Raw genomic sequence first — 23,442 nt, 5'->3', positions numbered from 1 at the left:
AGCCGGACACACACAGACCAGAACCAGCACGACCCATTACAGGTGTGAGGAAACTGAACAAGCTTCATTCACACCACGACCCTTCAGGCCAACTCTGACACCAGCGGGACGGGAGATGAGTCAGTCTCGTTTGAGCTGTAAACAACTCTCTCACACACACTCATGCAAACACTAACACTCACTCACACGCAAACACACACACTCATGCACACACACGCTCAGTCTCACACACACACACACACACGCACGCACACACACACACACACACACACACGCTCAGTCTCACACATAGGGCTGGGTGATATATGGCATGACATTGTTAGGCGCATCTCGTCAGTAAAGCCGGTTCCTTGATTAGTAGTAAATCGCCATACACCTGCCGTAGTTCACTGACAAGCTGAGCCATATCGCATTAGTTATCACAGGCGATACGTCCGTGATAACTAATGCGATATGGCTCAGCTTGTCAGTGAACTACGGCTCTGTGTAGTAAATGCCGCTCCATCTGAAAGCAGGTGATGGCGATTTACTACTAATCAAGGAACCGGCTTTACTGACGAGATGCGCCTAACAATGTCATGCGATATATCGCCCAGCCCTACTCACACACATGCACACTCATGCACACACACGCTCAGTTTCACACACACACACGCTCACTCACACGTATACACACATGCACACTCACATTCACACACACACGGACGCTCACTCGAACACGCTCACACCCCCTCCCCACGGGCATCAATGAGCCTCGGCCGCCCATGACCCTGTGGCCGGTTCTCCACTGGTCCTTCATGACCCTGTGGCCGGTTCTCCACTGGTCCTTCATGACCCTGTGGCCGGTTCTCCACTGGTCCTTCATGACCCTGTGGCCGGTTCTCCACTGGTCCTTCATGACCCTGTGGCCGGTTCTCCACTGGTCCTTCATGACCCTGTGGCCGGTTCTCCACTGGTCCTTCATGACCCTGTGGCCGGTTCTCCACTGGTCCTCCATGACCCTGTGGCCGGTTCTCCACTGGTCCTCCATGACCCTGTGGCCGGTTCTCCACTGGTCCTCCATGACCCTGTGGCCGGTTCTCCACTGGTCCTCCATGACCCTGTGGCCGGTTCTCCACTGGTCCTTCATGACCCTGTGGCCGGTTCTCCACTGGTCCTTCATGACCCTGTGGCCGGTTCTCCACTGGTCCTTCATGACCCTGTGGCCGGTTCTCCACTGGTCCTCCATGACCCTGTGGCCGGTTCTCCACTGGTCCTCCATGACCCTGTGGCCGGTTCTCCACTGGTCCTTCACTTTTGATAGAGACTGACCACTGCAGACCGGGAACACCCCACAAGAGCTGCAGTTTTGGAGATGCTCTGACCCAACACAATCTGGCCCTTGTCAAACTCACTCAAATCCTCACGCTTGCCCATTTTTCCTGCTTCTAACACATCAACTCTGAGGACTAAATGTTCACTTGCTGCCGAATATATCCCACCCACTAACAGAGATCATCAGTGTTATTCAGTGGTCATAATGTTATGCCTGATCAGTGTATATTCACAGACAGACGGACCCACTAACAGTCGTATTCCTATCATTAGTTCCAGTGAATGGACACAGAGTCTCAGATGTGATGAGCTAACAGACGCAGAGAAAGCGCCTGTAGAAGCGGGAACACACAGTAACCCAGATAACGTGACCCCACGCCCGCAGCATTTCAACACACACACACACACACACATTCCTCAGGACGTCCCAGGACAGGCTTGTCTGATTCCCCGGCAAGACGTTTAAGCACAAACTCCCTCAGAGATCATTTTAATAACCTTTAGATGTGTGTTTTTAAACCTGCAGACATCATCAGTGAAGCCCCGCCTCCTCACCTGTCAATCAAGATTTGAGGGAATATAAATTGCTACAGTAACACTACACAGAGGTTTCATTAAAGGATTAGTTCACTTTTAAATAAACTTTTGCTGATAATTTACTCACCCCCATGTCATCCAAGATGTCCATGTCTTTCTTTCAGCAGTCGAAAAGAAATTAAGGTTTTGGATGAAAACAGTCCAGGATTGTTCTCCATATAATGGACTTCAATGGGCTCCAAACAGTCCAAATGACAGTTTCAGTGCAGCTTCAAAGGGCTTTAAACGACACCAGATGATGAATAAGGGTCTTCTCTAGCCAAACCATCAGTTTCTGTGAGAAACCCAGCAGTATTTATGCTATTATTTTACCTCTTTTCAGACCAACATGATCATCTCTGAGCTCCGCCATAACTTCCGCTAAGTGAGGTCAAAATACGAGCCTGGTCATAGATGTATACGTAGATGCCTCATTAGCGACTGCACAGATCAGTTGAATGAGGCATCTACTATCGATATATCTATGACCACGATCTAATTTGACCTCACTTAGCGGAAGTTATGGCTGAGCTCAGAGATGATCATGTTCGTCTGATAAGAGGTAAAATAATAGCATAAATACTGCTGGGTTTCTCTCAGAAACTGATGGTTGGGCTAGACAAGACCCTTATTCATCGTCTGGTGTCGTTTAAAGCCCTTTGAAGCTGCACTGAAACTGTCATTTGGACTGTTTGGGTCCCATTGAAGTCCATTATATGGAGAACAATCCTGGACTGTTTTCATCCAAAACCTTAATTTCTTTTCGACTGCTGAAAGAAAGACATGGACATCTTGGATGACATGGGGGCGAGTAAACTATCAGCAAAAGTTTATTTAAAAGTGAACTAATCCTTTAAGCACATGCTCCTGAAATATCTCATTGTTAGTTCATGGTCATCTCAAATTTATAATTAAATAATATATATACATTAATAAATATAAATAATTGTTTATAATCATTATATTATTATTACTATTGTTATTACTACTATAAACAATAAGCAAAACAGAAATATTAGTATTGTTATATTTGATTATATATACATATAAAAAAGTTTAGGAAAATACAACAATAATTTTTAATTTACAATCCTAATACTAATGTAAAGCACACTGAGAACAGCAGATTATGAGCATCTGTGTGTAATTATTATAATTAATTATAATAATTATATAATTATTATAAAATTATTAACAATATTTCATGAAACTGCAGCCATTCGGACATTCGGGATTATTGGGATGAATCGCGCAGTAAACTGAGGCCGAATACAGACGATCAGGGCAAAACATTTGTGTGTGTGTGTGATGATGATGATGATGATGATGATGATGATGATGATGATGAAGGTGTATGAGTGTGATTGGGAAAGCCTGCAGGTCGTGGGAATGAGCGCTGAGGGAATCAGAAGCTTTCCTCTCATCAGAGCTGCTCTTCACTCCGCACGGCGTGTGTGTGTGTGTGTGTGTGTGTGTGTGTGTGTGAGAGAGTGTGAGTGTGATGAGTGTGATGATGATGATGGTGTATGAGTATGCTCTTCACTCCGGCTCCGGGAACACAGCGGCTCGCAGGTGTAATGAAAGCCATCAGGAGCAGCGCTGACAGCCAACATCAACACATGATCAGCTTCTGTGCTGATGTGTGTGTTCAGACGCACGGACACACCCACACACACAGATATTTATAGGACAGACAGGATTCCTCACGGACCGGCCCTCGGAGCTCCGGCTCTGAGTGTACGGGTTAAATAAGGTCCTACACACACACACACACACACACACACACACACACGTTTGTTTTTGTGAAAAGTGAGGACATGGGGAACGTCCTCATATTTTACCCTCTTTTTGTAATACCCATGTCATTATACACATTTGTGTCCTGATATTTCACAAAAACATGCCCACACACACACACACACACACACACACACACACACACACACACACACGTCTCAGGCCTTGCAGACGGTGGTTTAATCTGAGGATTTGTCCCCGAGATCATGTGATCCAGCAGAAACAGCGGATCATGTGTGTGTGTGAGCGTGTGTGAGTGACTGTCTGTGTGTGTGTGAGTGTCTGTGTGTGTGAGTGTGTGTGTCTGCGTGTGTGAGTGTGTGTGTCTGCGTGTGTGTGTCTGCGTGTGTGAGTGTGTGTGTGTGATGGGTAGGTTTAGGAACAGTGTAAGGGGATAGAAAATACGGTTTGTACGGTATAAAAGCCATTATGCCTATGGAATGTCCTCACATTTCACAAAAACAAACATGTGTGTGTGTGTGTGTGTGTGAGCGTGAGTGTGTGACTGTGTGTGTGAGCGTGAGTGTGTGACTGTGTGTGTGTGTGTGTGTGTGTGTGTGTGTGTGTGTGTGTGTGTGTGTGTGTGTGTGTGTGTGTGTGAGTGTATGTGTGTGAGTGTGTGACTGTGTGTGACTGTGTGTGAGCGTTCAGGAGAACAAAACCCTTAAGCTCCGCCCACATTGTTGCCGTCCTTCAAATAAATGAATTATGCAGTGAATCAGAGAAGCGTCACTCACACACTCACACGCGCACACACACAGTCCCTCTCACGCGCACACACACACACAGTCACTCACACACACACTCACACACACACAAACAGTCACTCACACACACACACACACTCACACACAGTCACTCACACACACACACAGTCACTCACACACACGTTCGGTCATGACGGATGGACTTCACTGTCCTCGGCAAACGTCCTCGGCAGCTTCGGTCGTCACGGCAACCGTTTCCCTCAAACACTAATTGATGTTTTTACCGCTGAACGAGAGACAGACCTGCTCCTCACTGACATCATCACACACACACACACACACTTTCTACAGCACCAAATCTTCTGCACACAGACCATAAAACTCCCAACTGGAACTGTTCATTCATTCAACCGATTCATTCAGGAACAAAGCATTTGACTCTCTTAATGAGTCATTGAATCATTCAATCAACCGATTCATTCAAACAGCCGATTCATTCAGGAATGAAGCATTTGACTGTCTTAATGAGTGAGTCATTGAGATTCAACCGATTCATTCAAACAGCTGATTCATTCAGGAATGAAGCATTTGACTGTCTTAATGAGTCATTGAATCATTCAATCAACCGATTCATTCAAACAGCCGATTCATTCAGGAATGAAGCATTTGACTGTCTTAATGAGTGAGTCATTGAGATTCAACCGATTCATTCAAACGGCTGATTCATTCAGGAACGAAGAATATAGCTGTGTCCCAAAGTGAAGGGTGCGCACTTCGAAGGCCAGACCAGGCCACGCCTTCGAAGTGCATGAAGTGCATGAAGGGCGAACCGAGGGACAGGGTTGCCAGGTCTGCACAACAAAACCCCTCCAATTGCTAATCAAAAGTAGCGGAATCACGGCCAAAATGGGCCAGCATATGCCAAAACGCGGGGGGCGCCCAGAACAAATATTGCTAAAGTGAAGACAACTTACACCTGTGGACTATAGGCTACAAACAAAACAACCCACATCAACAGTAAATGCCTCCTAATTCCAGACTTGGCAACACTGAACCGAGCGTCGTTGAATGGGCTGTAGCAGGTGTGTGACAACTGACCGCGGACGTTCGTGAGGAGATTTTAAAAAGAGAAATGGAGCAGAATTTATTTATTTATTTTAAAGTTGAGTTTGAGTTTTATTGGATTTTGACATGCTTCAAAGCCTGCGATGATGAGAGACCGGACCATAAGCACGTAAATCTGTATATGGCAAAATATTTAAGCGTTAAGTTGCAACTATTGTTTATTTATTATGTTAAATGTAACTGTTACAATATATTTTAAACATTTATATATTTACGTCCAAGTCTTTATTTAAGTAGGCCTACTTATTTTTATTCAACTCACATAATCTCAGATGCAATTGTACTTTTTATGCCATGCCAGCAGTCGACCGATTCAGCCCCGCAAACCTGCGGACAGTGGAGATATGCGCTCATCCCAGATGAAGATGAAGATGAAGATGATGTCCCGCTGGCACAGGCCTTCCCAGGGTCTCTATTGTGCATGACCATCCCGGTCCAGCTCCACCAGCGTCTCCCGCTCAGCTCAATGAAAGTGTAGAAATGTGTTCTTCTGTTTCAGCTGTTCATTTAAATTTCTGTTGTTTCTGATGTTTATTGTAGGCTTATAGTTGTAAAAAGTACTTTAAGTAATGTATAGACCAATGTATTTTCATTTGCACATTTTAATTTACATGACCAGAAAATATATGCATGAACATATTAATTTCTACAAATTATAACTTGCATTACAAAAATAAACAGAATGTACAAAACAACCACTTCTCTTTTATTTAGCGTACACATTTCAAGTTAACGAAAATTAACAATAGACAGCAATTACTTGGTTTAATTTACAAATAACTTGCATAAAATAAAATAATAATAATATAGAGAAATTGTTCTGTGCATCCCGGCCACGACTTTACATCAGCCTTTGGAGGAGACTTTCGGTATAATGGACCGTCGTCAGTGAGCGACATTCATTTATTCAGTTATTCATATAAAATACTTTATTTTGCAGTAAAGTCAGCAGTTTTCGTTTATTTGCATTTTCACTTATAGTTTTGAGTGACAGATGTCGTATTTGATTTGGCCTATTTTTGTCTGTGACATATTTTAGGTGTTGACAGTATATGCCTATAAGAAAAAATACATAAATGATTGCTTGGCCAACCTAGCCTTTTACTTCTGTTATCCCCAGTCTCTCTCTCTCTCTTTCTGTAGAGGACATTTAAAAGAGAGATTCTGGAAACGAAATCTACATTTAGCTGGATCGGTCGGGTCGGGAATAAAATAATTTATAGCGCGTGAGCACGGAGTGGATTTGAAGCGTGAGCGGGGGGGGAGGGTGCGGTGCGCAATAGATCTTATTGCGGGAGCGGGACGAAAAAACAGCCCCGCGCACATCTAATTTGTATTTAAAGAAAGTGCAGAAATAAGAAAGATAAAAGAAAAAAAAGAGCAAAAAAGGAGAGAATGGACTGATTCCTCTTCTTGAGAGAATGGTTAAGAAATAAATAACACTTATGCAAGTTAAAATTGGGAAATTATCTTGCCAGGTTGCTCTACCACGAATGCACTAAACGTTTTGTTTACTTCAAGTTCAAGCGGTTGCGCCAGCCTTGAGTTACCGACCGCTACCATCTTTCACTGGGAAATTTAAACCCGCGCCGCAAGAAATCTGATCGAGTGCCGCGGGAATGCGGACCAGTCAAATCCTGTAGTCACCAGTGTGCTATGAATTCTGCGAAGTTGTGGTAAGGCTCCATCTGCTGTACCCTTCCTTTGCCTGAGAAACGGAGGGCGCATTGAGTCGCTTTCGACTTGCGGCAGCCTTCGTCGTGCCGCTGTGAAGCAATCGCACTTCAAATGCGGCCTTCAGAGGTGCAGCTTTAACATTGGGACACCCTTCGTAGTGCCGCTGTGACGCAATCGCACTTCAAATGCGGCCTTCGAAGTGCGCGCCCTTCACTTTGGGACGCAGCTTTTGACTGTCTTAATGAGTGAGTCATTGAGATTCAACCGATTCATTCAAACAGCTGATTCATTCAGGAACGAAGCATTTGACTCTCTTAATGAGTGAGTCATTGAATCATTCAATCAACCGATTCATTCAAACGGCTGACTCATTTAGGAACGAAGCATTTGACTCTCTTAATGAGTGAGTCATTGAGATTCAACTGATTCATTCAAACGGCTGATTCATTCAGGAACGAAGCATTTTAATGTCTTAATGAGTGAGTCATTGAATCATTCATTCAACCGATTTATTTAAACAGCTGATTCATTCATTCACAAACACTCAGGCGAACTACCAGTTTACACAAATCAGTATAAATATGTTACTAGCACGTTATTTGTTTGTGTTCAGATGGAGTCGTCGGAATGGACACAAACGCAACTGAAATATGAAAAGCATCCGCTCCACGGGCTCCGCAACGGCCAGGAGATGAGAACCATCTTCCCGTCCGGACACCTGGAGAAGGGGATTCACCCGCTCAGATCCTCCGGCTGATCTCAGAGCTTGTGGTCCTGATTACATCAAGAGCGTCTAATTCAATCCAGCGGTGATAAAACCGCTCTAAAAGCACTGAGGGATAACACACCTCCCTCTAGGACAGATGAAACGCACCGCAGAGCAACACACACACACACACACACACACCGGGCTGAGAGAGAAGGACAAACGCACAGTAATGTTACAATAATTTTGAGGTCACACATTCAGGCCAAAAGCTGAAGAACTCAAACTGGATCTAACCAAAGAAAAGCAAGGAAAAACTACAACCTCATGGAAACATGTCACAGTTTAATACAAACTCACAAGATGCTGTGTTTAAAGAAAATATAATGCGACAGACACACATTAAAAGTAATAAAATGGAATTATTGAACTACAATAGGTGTTCATTTATTTAATTATGTTAAATTAATACTTTAGTCATAGATGATTACGTGAATATGTTCAATTAACAACATATTTCACACACACATATATACACTTTAATTTAATTAAATGCAATAAAATGTAATTTAATTTAAATCAGTGCAGCAATTATTTGTATTTCACTGCATGATTTTTTTATTTAATTGTTAAATATATAATTATATATAATAACTGGACTAATTAATGATAATCACACATTTCATTATTCATGCGTTTCAAATTTAAATGAAATTAATACACTGAACTAAACACTCACACACACACTCACACTCACACTCACACTCACACTCACACTCACACTCACACTCACACACACACACTCACACACACACACTCACACACACCTGAGCTCATGAGTGTCATGGCAAAGGCTGGTAATACTTGTGGATGTGATTTTCTCGTTTTTTATTCTTAATAAATGTACAAAGATTTCAATCAAACTTCTTTGACGTTGTCATTATGGGGTATTGTTTGTAGAATTTAGAAAAAAAATACAGTTACATGATACAGCTTAATGTGCAACACGGTTTAAAGTGTAATCTTTATGATTGACGTGAATGCAACGGTTATGGTTCTGTGGTGAAGATGCAGTTTCGGTGCATTTGCATTTTGCTAAAATAGCACCAGCATGAGCAAAAGAGTTTACCAAAGCCACAGCGACCTGAAGAACAGCCAACCTGAGAGACAGACAGCGTTACAACAGCCAACCTGAGACAGACAGCGTTACAACAGCCAACCCGAGAGAGAGACAGCGTTACAACAGCCAACCTGAGAGACAGACAGCGTTACAACAGCCAACCCGAGAGAGACACAGCGTTACAACAGCCAACCTGAGAGAGACACAGCGTTACAACAGCCAACCCGAGAGAGAGACAGCGTTACAACAGCCAACCCGAGAGAGAGACAGCGTTACAACAGCCAACCTGAGAGAGACACAGCGTTACAACAGCCAACCCGAGAGAGACACAGCGTTACAACAGCCAACCCGAGAGAGACAGCGTTACAACAGCCAACCCGAGAGACACAGCGTTACAACAGCCAACCCGAGAGAGAGACAGCGTTACAACAGCCAACCCGAGAGAGAGACAGCGTTACAACAGCCAACCCGAGAGAGAGAGACAGCGTTACAACAGCCAACCCGAGAGAGAGACAGCGTTACAACAGCCAACCCGAGAGAGACACAGCGTTACAACAGCCAACCCGAGAGAGAGACAGCGTTACAACAGCCAACCTGAGAGAGACACAGCGTTACAACAGCCAACCCGAGAGAGACACAGCGTTACAACAGCCAACCCGAGAGAGAGACAGCGTTACAACAGCCAACCCGAGAGAGAGACAGCGTTACAACAGCCAACCCGAGAGAGACACAGCGTTACAACAGCCAACCCGAGAGAGAGACAGCGTTACAACAGCCAACCTGAGAGAGACACAGCGTTACAACAGCCAACCCGAGAGAGACACAGCGTTACAACAGCCAACCTGAGAGAGAGACAGCGTTACAACAGCCAACCCGAGAGAGAGACAGCGTTACAACAGCCAACCCGAGAGAGAGACAGCGTTACAACAGCCAACCTGAGAGAGACACAGTGTTACAACAGCCAACCCGAGAGAGAGACAGCGTTACAACAGCCAACCTGAGAGAGACACAGTGTTACAACAGCCAACCCGAGAGAGAGACAGCGTTACAACAGCCAACCCGAGAGAGAGACAGCGTTACAACAGCCAACCCGAGAGAGACACAGCGTTACAACAGCCAACCCGAGAGAGAGACAGCGTTACAACAGCCAACCTGAGAGAGACACAGCGTTACAACAGCCAACCCGAGAGAGACACAGCGTTACAACAGCCAACCTGAGAGAGAGACAGCGTTACAACAGCCAACCCGAGAGAGAGACAGCGTTACAACAGCCAACCCGAGAGAGAGACAGCGTTACAACAGCCAACCTGAGAGAGACACAGCGTTACAACAGCCAACCCGAGAGAGAGACAGCGTTACAACAGCCAACCTGAGAGAGACACAGTGTTACAACAGCCAACCCGAGAGAGAGACAGCGTTACAACAGCCAACCCGAGAGAGAGACAGCGTTACAACAGCCAACCCGAGAGAGACACAGCGTTACAACAGCCAACCCGAGAGAGAGACAGCGTTACAACAGCCAACCCGAGAGAGACACAGCGTTACAACAGCCAACCCGAGAGAGAGACAGCGTTACAACAGCCAACCTGAGAGAGACACAGCGTTACAACAGCCAACCCGAGAGAGACACAGCGTTACAACAGCCAACCCGAGAGAGAGACAGCGTTACAACAGCCAACCTGAGAGAGACACAGCGTTACAACAGCCAACCCGAGAGAGAGACAGCGTTACAACAGCCAACCCGAGAGAGAGACAGCGTTACAACAGCCAACCCGAGAGAGACACAGCGTTACAACAGCCAACCCGAGAGAGAGACAGCGTTACAACAGCCAACCCGAGAGAGACACAGCGTTACAACAGCCAACCCGAGAGAGACACAGCGTTACAACAGCCAACCCGAGAGAGAGACAGCGTTACAACAGCCAACCTGAGAGAGAGACAGCGTTACAACAGCCAACCCGAGAGAGACAGCGTTACAACAGCCAACCCGAGAGACACAGCGTTACAACAGCCAACCCGAGAGAGAGACAGCGTTACAACAGCCAACCCGAGAGAGAGACACAGCGTTACAACAGCCAACCCGAGAGAGAGACAGAGCGTTACAACAGCCAACCCGAGAGACACAGCGTTACAACAGCCAACCCGAGAGAGAGACAGCGTTACAACAGCCAACCCGAGAGAGACACAGCGTTACAACAGCCAACCCGAGAGAGAGACAGCGTTACAACAGCCAACCCGAGAGAGACACAGCGTTACAACAGCCAACCTGAGAGAGAGACAGCGTTACAACAGCCAACCCGAGAGAGAGACAGCGTTACAACAGCCAACCCGAGAGAGAGACAGCGTTACAACAGCCAACCCGAGAGAGAGACAGCGTTACAACAGCCAACCTGAGAGAGAGACACAGCGTTACAACAGCCAACCTGAGAGAGAGACACAGCGTTACAACAGCCAACCTGAGAGAGAGACAGCGTTACAACAGCCAACCCGAGAGAGAGACAGCGTTACAACAGCCAACCTGAGAGAGAGACACAGCGTTACAACAGCCAACCTGAGAGAGAGACAGCGTTACAACAGCCAACCTGAGAGAGACACAGCGTTACAACAGCCAACCTGAGAGAGAGACAGCGTTACAACAGCCAACCCGAGAGAGAGACAGCGTTACAACAGCCAACCTGAGAGAGACACAGCGTTACAACAGCCAACCTGAGAGAGAGAGACAGCGTTACAACAGCCAACCCGAGAGAGAGACAGCGTTACAACAGCCAACCTGAGAGAGACACAGCGTTACAACAGCCAACCTGAGAGAGAGACACAGCGTTACAACAGCCAACCTGAGAGAGAGACAGCGTTACAACAGCCAACCTGAGAGAGAGACAGCGTTACAACAGCCAACCTGAGAGAGAGACAGCGTTACAACAGCCAACCTGAGAGAGACACAGCGTTACAACAGCCAACCTGAGAGAGAGACAGCGTTACAACAGCCAACCCGAGAGAGAGACAGCGTTACAACAGCAAACCCGAGAGAGACACAGCGTTACAACAGCCAACCTGAGAGAGAGACAGCGTTACAACAGCCAACCTGAGAGAGAGACAGCGTTACAACAGCCAACCCGAGAGAGAGACAGCGTTACAACAGTTGGCAGACACAAACACACACACACACACTCTCTCTTTCGCTCAAAATATTTCCTCTCCAGTCACTCACACTTCCTGCAAACGCCAGCCGGGACACACACTTGGTGTGTTTGAAGCTCTCCATTAGATCACGACACACACACACAACTTTCATCTGTGGCTGAAGCATTGAGATCTGATGCAGAGATATGACTCCATATAATGATTAACGTGACCACAATACATAGTCAATTCAAATACATAAATCTTACACTTAAGCGTGAATATTATAGTATTTCCTGTCTGTTTGCTTTCATTTGTCACAACAGGAACTTTAGAGTCAGTTGAACTGATAAGAATCAACCTCTAATGGATAAAAGTTTCCTCTCATAGCACAGAGGTCAACCACAGACACCTGTATCAATAATAATCATAATAATAATAATACAATTCAGTTTCTTACCCCATTGCAAACGCATTAAGCTGTTTTAAAGTAAAACGATTCAAACTAACCAGATTTAAACAAGACACAACTACATACAATAATAATAAAGTCAACTGAATTCTATTTATTTTTCTTATTCCACTAGCAAATCTTGTTCTAGTTTTACACAAATTTCATAAATACAAGATCAAATTGAGGTTCATTCTTGAAATTCAAAATGACATTCTTTGAAAATATGTCTCGAGTAAGTGAAACATTGTCAATGCTGATTGTGTTTGATTAGGTTACAGAATCTCACACACACCCCCTCACACTTACACACACTCACGCAGATGCACACGCGCGCACACACACACACATACATACATACAGTCTCACACACACTCACACACCCTCGCACCCTCACATATACACACACACTCACGCAGATGCACACGCGCACACACTCACACACCCTCGCACCCTCACACATACACACACTCACGCAGATGCACACACTCTCACACACACACACACATACATACAGTCTCACACACACTCACACACCCTCGCACCCTCACATATACACACACACTCACGCAGATGCACACGCGCACACACTCACACACCCTCGCACCCTCACACATACACACACTCACGCAGATGCACACACTCTCACACACGCACACGCACACACACACACTAAAATAACCTGGTCTAGTGTGTTAAACCCCTGAGCTGATAAGCAGAAGGTTGCTGGTTCAATCCCAGCAGTCGCCGCCACCAGTGTGTCCTTGAGCAAGGCTCTTTTTTTGGATAAGTTTTGGATAAAAGCGTCTGCCAACTGCGTAAATGAATACATTTTACAAAAAATTAAAAAGTAATAAAAATGCTTTTGACTATGCAGTCATAAAAAAACAAACAAACAAAACATTGTTTAAAGCAGATCCCACATTTTAGGGCAGAAAAAAAAAGATTTATAATAAATTAAATTGAAATAATTAGATAAATTATTTAGTTTTTAAAAAATATGAATTTATTTAATGTGTTTATTTTTCATTTATTTGTAATAAAATTAAACAACAACAATAATACAAATATTCTTAAAGTGAAACACAAATTAAATATTTCAATTGTTAATTTTTTTACTTATTTAAAAAAATTATATATTTATTGGAAATAAAGTAATTCTACAAGTAAAAATAAATGCTAATAAAAGCTTTGATTATACAGTCATCAAAAAAGAATATAATAATACTCAAATATAAACGTTTCTTAAACGGTTTAAAGCAGATTTAAGATTTTTCAGATTTTCAGAAACATTGAAAAGGATAAATTAAACGATCGTGTATTTGTTAAAAAGTATTTATTTGCAATTTCAAAATAAAAAAATAATGTATTCTTGTGTGTGTAAAGCGGTTTTGGATCAGAAGCGCTAAAGACCAGGAGCACAACACACTCTCAGTCTCTGAGGGAAACGAAATATAAAAAGCAGACGGAAAAAGGGAGAGAGAGGAAAACTCCGGGAGAAATTGTTGAATGGGGTCAGACATGCCGTATCCCGTCACCCTCGTGTTCCCTCAGAAACATCCTGTAGATTCCATCACATCAGCCGCTTCCTGTCGGAGGGGGAGGGGGCGCCCGCAACACACACACACACACACACACACACACACACACCGCCTCCCGTCTGGAGGCTTGTTCCGCAGCAGCCAATCAGAAGCGTGGGGCTCGAGTTACCCGGCCAATGAGAGCGCGGCAGCCCCACCCTCAACTGTACTCTGAAGCAAGGCTCCTCGACAACACCAGCGCGAGCGAGCGAGCGAGCGAGAGAGAGAGAGAGAGAGAAACCACCCTGCCTTCCTCACAAACTCTCACATGCGCATGTCTAATCAAAAACATCTTTATAACGACACACAGGGCTTACAATTAAACATCATCCTCATTCCTTATTGCTGTGGCCTCATTTCCAGTCACAGGAGGGGGCGTGTCTACGGCTGACTGACAGCTCTTGGAACACTTAGCCCCTCCCCCTCCTCATCAGCCTTTCATTGGCTGCACACGTCTGATTGACATGTGACGCAACCAATCACGGTGCGTCTTGCCATGTGCCATGTTTAGGGGTGTGACCAGCGAGCAGCTAATGAATAATTAACTCAAGGATGTTTACAATCGCAGTGTTTAGGTGATAATGATATGCGCTCATTATCATAATCAGACATTTTGTCTATTCATGGACTTTTTGAGGCATTTTGAGCACAAACGCTGAACTTTAAAACCTGGCGTTGGAGGTTTGATCGGGGCACTAACTCTGAGCAATTGGCCCAATCAAATCTGCACTAGCAGCGATGGCATTAATGCAGTAAAAGTGCAGCTAATGAGACCTATAAACGCACACAGCATTAAGCGGCTCTAATGAGGCTCAGTTTTGTGTTCCGTCGCCCCTGGAAACCGCTAATCACTCCCACTATTAAAGAGTGACTTCCTGTCAGGCCAGGGTAACGTCGCGCTCATGTGGGAGACATTACGCTGGTCTGAAGCCCGGCTGAGCAGGACACACACGCGGAGATCCACACACACGCGGAGATCCACACACACGCGGGGTAATCTGGGCGGGAACGCTAAACTCACCACTGAACGCTCTGAACGGCGTCACGTGAGCCCCTGGGGTGTGTGGGTGGTCCTGAGACTCCATTCAGATCACACACACACACACACACACACACATCAACACACCCCCCTACACACACACACACACACACACTCATCAATACACACACACACACATCAATACACACACACACACACACACACACACACACACACTTTTATAAAAGATATAAAATGTAAAATAAAAAACATTATCAAACTAAATTTATATATATCCTTTATTTAATTGAAAAAATTGACCGACATGCGAAAAGGACACGAAAACAATTATAACGGCGGATTCTGCTCCAGGCCAGCAGATGGCGATGTTGCTTTGAAAAGAAACACACGCGACTGTAGACCGAACACATACACACTACATCACTGCTTGCACACATTCACATTTTTGCAGTTTACACAGTGACGATAACGGTCTCGCTAGCACAGTCTGCGAAAGTTTGCGTTTTAATGCTCTCGAAATTGGTCGCGCAAATGAGCCGCCAAAAGTTTCAGTTGAAAACGGTGTCGCCTCTTGAACACAAAGATGTAAAGTAAGTCTCTGATGAGTGTGTGTGTGACGTTTCAGCTCAAAATACCCCACAGGCCATTTTTTATAACATGTTAAAATGGTCACTTTTTGAGAGTGAGCAGAAACGTGCCGTTTATGTGCGTGTCCCTTTAAATGCAAATGAGCTCAAGGGGGCGGAGCTTCAAGAGCTCATGTTAGCAGCTCTGATGATCTGCAATGAAACTGTTCAGCCTTTTGTGTTCAAACCAGAGTCAATGATGGAGAGACTCAAGAAGAAGAGACGAAGGGATGAGTTTAGGAGTTAATCTTCGCGTCATTGATTAGCATATTCTGTCATGATAATCTGTGTTCTCGGGGGCGGGGTTTATGTACATTCCAGTTGTAGTCCAGCCGTTTGTTGTAGTGATTTCTGTAGAAGAGAACATCTCTGAGCGTCTTAACTTTGCAGATGTTGTTTACTCGACTACACACACTTCTATAACCACAACATGAGCCTGACAGGTTTCATAACGCTCAGCAGAACACCTGCAGCTGGTCTAGCAGAGAATCTGCCTCATGAGAACCATCTGTGATTCCTGACGCTTTTCCTCACAGCGCTCACACATTCATTATCAATACACATCATCGCTCGCTAATAAAGCAATCCCGTATAACACCATAATCACCACTGAATATCATCAGAACTGGCTAGTGGACCACCAATGATCTTCATATCAGGCGTCTTAAAATATTCACAGATTGATTTTAATAATGTATTCGCATTAATAAATGCTCTTACTAATGGAACCTTATTTTAAAGTGTTACTATTTAAATAATTTAATTTAAAAAAATACTACATTTAAATTTGATTGAGATTAAGCCCTTTCAATTATTTATTTATTAAACAATTTTTATTTTTTTCCCATTTATTTTGTTATCATTATGGCCAGTAAATGACGCGATTATCGAGATTATAATTCAATACTGTTTTGTGAATTAAAAAATACAAGAAAAAAACTTTAAATATGTTTAAACTGAATGCAAAATAAATAAATAATAAAATATAACTAAATAAAAATGTAAATAAATAAATAAATAAAACTAGCAATAATAATAATAATGATAATAATAATAATAATAATAATAATAATAAATTAAATAAATATCAAAATAAAAATAAATAAAATAATAAAATATAACTAAATAAAAATGTAAATAAATAAATAAAACTAATAATAATATAAATAAATAAAACAAATAAATAAAACTATAAATAAATATCAAAATATAAAACAATATAATAATAACAATAAAATATAAATAATCATTAAACATAAATAAACAATTAAAATATAAATAAATAAATAAATAAATAAATATCAAAATATAAATAATTAAAATATAAATGAATAGATAATAAAATATAAATAAATGTCAAAATATAAATAAATAAAATATAAATAAATAGATAAAATATAAATAAACAAATAAATATAAAATGTAAAAATAATAAAATAAATAAATAATCATGAAATATAAATAAATAATAAAAATATATATATATATATATAAAAATCACCTCAGATCATCTGAGCTTGTTCTTTTGTCCACTCCTCGTTTCCGGCTGTCCACTGTAGGTCATTTAGTGTCACTGCTCCTAAATTATGGAATTCGCTTCTCCTGCCATTACATAATCTCTCATCTCTGTCCACCTTCAAGACCCAGCTAAAGACATCTCTAATTTGTATTTTGAATAATGTGGCTATATAAGACCTGTGCTTGTATGGTGTATGTGTGCAATTGTACTGTCTAACACTATGTAAAGCAGCCTTGAGCTATGGAAAGGAACTAAATAAATAAAACTTCTTCTTTTTCTTCTTCTTCTTCTTCTTCTTAAATATATATATATCTGCTAAAATCTACTTCCAGTATCAACAGACTCAGAATGATGCGTCTAATTAAAATATGCAAATATTAGTTAATACCAACATTGTCTCCAATATACTCTGCACAATTTTTGTCAGGTAAAATGTATAGTATTTAAAATACTATTTATTCTACTCTATAGATCATTATATCCACGGAGCTGCTCCCATCCGTCATTAAAACTGCTTGACTGATGAAGTGGGAAACGCTGCTGGCTCTTGTGTAACAGTAATCTCACCTATTACACACACTCACACGTTTATCAAGAGATCGAACCCAGTTATTCATTAGTCAGCTACTTATTGAGGCTTTTCTGTTCTGTATCTTGAATAAAGTGAACATGTTGTTGCCATAACACAGATATAAAGCTCATAAAATATAATACGTCTTGGCTTGATACACATGGTCTAACGAAATACAAATTATAAACATCTTTCACTGTTACACTTGCTATCTGAGCCAATGCAGATGAATGAGCAGAGTTATTTCAGGGCAAGACCACCCTGATTGTAAAGCCAATCGTGATTGGTTAGAGCAAGAGCGTGATATGATTGGTCAGAGCAAATGGCTGTTTATCTGATTGCCTTTAGTAGACGGTGAGTGGAGTACACTTTTTTTCAGTAGCTCCTCCCTGCAGAACACAAGATCCAGGGGGCGGGGCTGGATCAACTCTCACTGTATTTTGATTGGTCGACAGAGTCCTGTGGCAGTAACGCACGTCATACTGGTGTTGTTACTCTACCGTTTCCGCATTGAGTCGTAACTAAAGTTATTCTTTTGACGGAAAAACAAACTTGCTTTTAAATGGTTAGTTACAAACACTGTAGTTTATACATTGTTTGAATGTGCATCTATAATTACGTACAGTGGTGCGCCATAACCAAGTATTTTATTAGAATATTTTAATTTGGAAAAATGTTTGCTTTTACTCCAAAACATTTAAAGGGGTGGTAAACCACGATTTCACTATTCTAACTTTAGCTAGTGTGTAATGTTGCTGCTTTAGCATAAACAACATCTGCAAAGTTACAACGTTCAAAGTTTAAAGCAAAGGGAGATATTTGCTTTTAAAGAAATCCATTTCTAAGAACTACAGCAAACGGCCAGTAGGCGACTACACACATTCCTCCAGGGTTGGTGACATCAACAGGCTCAATATTTACATAAACCCCTCCTCCGAGAATATTAAATAAGGGAGGGTGAGGCCATTTTGTATCGCGGCGCTGTTGTGGTATAGTTAGGCTGGAGTGTTGTTGCCGCGATGCCAAGGAAACGCTGTTATTTTCATCCGGATTGCAGGTCTGGGGTACTTGCTCTGTTCAGCCTTCATAGGGACAGGGGTGCGTTGCAGAGCGTTTAACATACAACATGTTATATGCACGTGTGTATGACACAGAGGGGAACAGGCGCGTGCGGGGCTCCCTGCAGCACATCTCACGGAGGGAAACTTTCACAATGTTCGCGAGTTCAATACAGGATATGCACAACGGCTTGACCTGAAAGCTGGATTTACAAACAGAAGCTGTTTACAGGCCACAACCTGTAAGTCTGATTTATTTTTCATCTTTGTGTTTTCCTGTAATAGGTTGTAGCAAGGAAGTAAACAGATGACAATGCTGTTCTGCAAACCAGTCTGTTAAATGCTCATTCATACTTAACGTTATCCGACGAACACCTAACGTTACAAACACTAACGTTAAAATCTCAACAGCGAAATTGGCATTAGTGTAAATGATTCTTTGATTAGAGCTTTTATGTATTATTTATCTACAGGCATGCTAAACATGCTTCTGTGTGTGATTTGGCTACAATCGTTCTAAAAATACAAAAGTAACAGTGCCATTCAGTAGCGATCACTATAGATCCGCAGTCTTTACTCTTGAGGACTGAACAGGTTCTGCTCGATCAAACGCGCAACAGAACGAGATCCTCAAACGCGCAGCAGAACGAGATCCTCAAACGCGCAGCAGAACGAGATCCGCAAACGCGCAGCAGAACGAGATCCGCAAACGCTCAACAGAACGAGATCCGCAAACGCGCAGCAGAACGAGATCCGCAAACGCTCAGCAGAACGAGATCCGCAAACGCTCAGCAGAACGAGATCCTCAAACGCGCAGCAGAACGAGATCCTCAAACGCTCAGCAGAACGAGATCCTCAAACGCTCAGCAGAACGAGATCCTCAAACGCTCAACAGAACGAGATCCTCAAACGCGCAGCAGAACGAGATCCTCAAACGCGCAGCAGAACGAGATCCTCAAACGCGCAGCAGAACGAGATCCTCAAACGCTCAGCAGAACGAGATCCTCAAACGCTCAGCAGAACGAGATCCTCAAACGCTCAACAGAACGAGATCCTCAAACGCGCAGCAGAACGAGATCCTCAAACGCGCAGCAGAACGAGATCCTCAAACGCTCAGCAGAACGAGATCCTCAAACGCGCAGCAGAACGAGATCCTCAAACGCTCAACAGAACGAGATCCTCAAACGCTCAGCAGAACGAGATCCTCAAACGCGCAGCAGAACGAGATCCTCAAACGCTCAACAGAACGAGATCCTCAAACGCGCAGCAGAACAAGATCCTCAAACGCTCAACAGAACGAGATCCTCAAACGCTCAGCAGAACGAGATCCTCAAACGCTCAGCAGAACGAGATCCTCAAACGCGCAGCAAAACGAGATCCTCAAACGCGCAGCAGAAGGAGATCCTCAAACGCGCAGCAGAAGGAGATCCGCAAACGCGCAGCAGAACGAGATCCTCAAACGCTCAACAGAACGAGATCCTCAAACGCGCAGCAGAACGAGATCCTCAAACGCGCAGCAGAACGAGATCCTCAAACGCTCAGCAGAACGGGATCCTCAAACGCGCAGCAGAACGAGATCCTCAAACGCGCAGCAGAACGAGATCCTCAAACGCGCAGCAGAACGAGATCCTCAAACGCGCAGCAGAACGAGATCCTCAAACGCTCAGCAGAACGGGATCCTCAAACGCGCAGCAGAACGAGATCCTCAAACGCGCAGCAGAACGAGATCCTCAAACGCGCAGCAGAACGAGATCCTCAAACGCGCAGCAGAACGAGATCCTCAAACGCGCAGCAGAACGAGATCCTCAAACGCTCAGCAGAACGAGATCCTCAAACGCGCAGCAGAACGAGATCCTCAAACGCGCAGCAGAACGAGATCCTCAAACGCTCAGCAGAACGGGATCCTCAAACGCTCAACAGAACGAGATCCTCAAACGCTCAGCAGAACGAGATCCTCAAACGCGCAGCAGAACGAGATCCGCAAACGCGCAGCAGAACGAGATCCTCAAACGCGCAGCAGAACGAGATCCTCAAACGCTCAGCAGAACGAGATCCGCAAACGCGCAGCAGAACGAGATCCTCAAACGCGCAGCAGAACGAGATCCTCAAACGCGCAGCAGAACGAGATCCTCAAACGCTCAGCAGAACGAGATCCTCAAACGCGCAGCAGAACGAGATCCTCAAACGCGCAGCAGAACGAGATCCTCAAACGCTCAGCAGAACGGGATCCTCAAACGCTCAACAGAACGAGATCCTCAAACGCTCAGCAGAACGAGATCCTCAAACGCGCAGCAGAACGAGATCCGCAAACGCGCAGCAGAACGAGATCCGCAAACGCGCAGCAGAACGAGATCCTCAAACGCTCAACAGAACGAGATCCTCAAATGCGCAGCAGAACGAGATCCTCAAACGCGCAGCAGAACGAGATCCGCAAACGCGCAGCAGAACGAGATCCGCAAACGCGCAGCAGAACGAGATCCTCAAACGCGCAGCAGAACGAGATCCTCAAACGCGCAGCAGAACGAGATCCTCAAACGCTCAGCAGAACGAGATCCTCAAACGCGCAGCAGAACGAGATCCTCAAACGCGCAGCAGAACGAGATCCTCAAACGCTCAGCAGAACGGGATCCTCAAACGCTCAACAGAACGAGATCCTCAAACGCTCAGCAGAACGAGATCCTCAAACGCGCAGCAGAACGAGATCCGCAAACGCGCAGCAGAACGAGATCCGCAAACGCGCAGCAGAACGAGATCCTCAAACGCTCAACAGAACGAGATCCTCAAATGCGCAGCAGAACGAGATCCTCAAACGCGCAGCAGAACGAGATCCGCAAACGCGCAGCAGAACGAGATCCGCAAACGCGTACGGCGATTCACGAAATGAATGCCATTTGCAAATCTCATTTCATTTATTTGTGAATTTGATTATTTTTGCGGATCTCAACACATTTATTTGTGAATTTGATTATTTTTGCGGATCTCTTAACACATTTATTTGTGAATCTCACTCTATTTGGAACAATCACAGAGCCGTCTCGTGCACTGGAAAAGTCTCGTGCATGGGTGTGTGTGTGTGTGTGTGTGTGGGTGGGTGTATGGCGCATGTTCTTTGCACAAAACCGCAGTTGACGCGCCTGCCGTTTAAAGCTCACGGTCCATGCAGTGCTTTTAGACTATAAAAGATTTATATCCCACGGAGCAAAGGCTATGCTCTGATACAAAACAAACACGGCAGACGCCAAACAGGGCAAAGTTTGTCCCAAATCATCCGCCGGGGAAAAGAACCTGCGACACACCGACTCTTTCAACTCGGAGATGCTTTTAACACAAACTAAATGCTCTTTTACAGGTGTTTTCCTCTATAGAAACGCATCAGTTCCACAACACACGAGATCAAATCAATGCAACATGACACTGCGATGAACAAGTTTGCTCCAAACGTTTGAAGTCCTGCTCATATTTCCCAATCCATTTGTGCGTCTGAGCCCCAGGCGAGTGTCTGATCCACCGAATATCCCATCTCACATGGTCTAAAAGAGCAAAAACTTACTAATAACGCTTTTTAATAACTGATGGATTTATCCTGAAGGTCACATGTGGGGTCAGGCTTCAGTAAAAGCATCCAATTACTGTCATATAGGGGATGGAAATTACAGTATGGACAAGAAAATGAGATTATTAATCAATGAGATGCTGTTTTTAATTTTGCAACGGTACAAGAAACTTTATTTTTTATAACCTTGCACACACAAAAAAAAGGTTTAAACATGCATTTTGCATTAACAAAACAAAACAACAGTTTCAATAAAACTTTCACATGTCCAGCCAACCAAACTGACCCTGACAGGTCAGAGCATGACTCCATCGAGCTAAACTGCTCTGAGAAACTAGTTAAAGACATGAAAATAACATTTCAAACAAGTAAAGTGGAGGATATAAAAGATGCATGCAGTGAAAGAGTCTCTACCTGATGTGGCATCACCGTTTACTCTGGACCAACACGCGCCAGGTTTCCCTATTAAAACACACACACACACACACACACACATGAAAGTGTGATATAATAGCGTGTTTTTCTCCAGAAACTGATTAATGTGTGATCATGCGGTTTGTGTGTCGCACATACAAACGCACACACACACAGACAGACACACAAACATACACTGGCGTGCGCGCGCGAGCGCGTGGCCACATATTCGCAGGAAAAACTGACCGCTGTAGCGGTCTAACACACTTTCTCCACGACACGCACTGTGATATCACTAAAGTGTATTTTACCGGAGTTGTTCGGACTTGTTTCTGTAATCCTCCGCTGAATCCAATCGCAGGCCGCGGTTAAAACTCGTGTTTATTCCCAGAGATCGCTTCTTCTTTCTCCAGATAAACGGGCATCAGCTTTACTTTGCCCCGCCCTCCGCTAACATATCTATAGACATAGACCGCCAATCACAGGCGTGCACTCGGACGCCGTCTCCGCCGATTGGGCAGGATGCCT

General features: G+C 43.9%; 1 protein-coding gene across 2 annotated transcripts in view; it reads right to left on the bottom strand.

The window, feature by feature from the left end:
* The window catches only part of vdra (vitamin D receptor a), a 72,350-nt gene extending 49,005 nt beyond the window's left edge, over positions 1–23,345 (bottom strand). The window contains exons 1-2 of one of the 2 annotated variants that reach the window (XM_079802253.1): positions 23,226–23,345; positions 22,915–22,962 (exon numbers count right to left, since the gene is read on the bottom strand). The gene's annotated coding sequence lies outside the window, so the exon portion shown is untranslated. The remainder of the gene's footprint in view (positions 1–22,914; positions 22,963–23,225) is intronic. The other variant, XM_079802254.1, reaches the window with a different exon arrangement.
* Between the last annotated feature and the right edge of the window lie 97 nt (positions 23,346–23,442).

This window comes from Gobio gobio, assembly GCF_949357685.1.
Source record: "Gobio gobio genome assembly, chromosome: 21".
NCBI lineage: Eukaryota > Metazoa > Chordata > Actinopteri > Cypriniformes > Gobionidae > Gobio > Gobio gobio.
The sequence above is the reverse complement of the archived record's forward strand: the minus strand, read 5'-3'. Positions and strand labels throughout refer to the sequence as shown.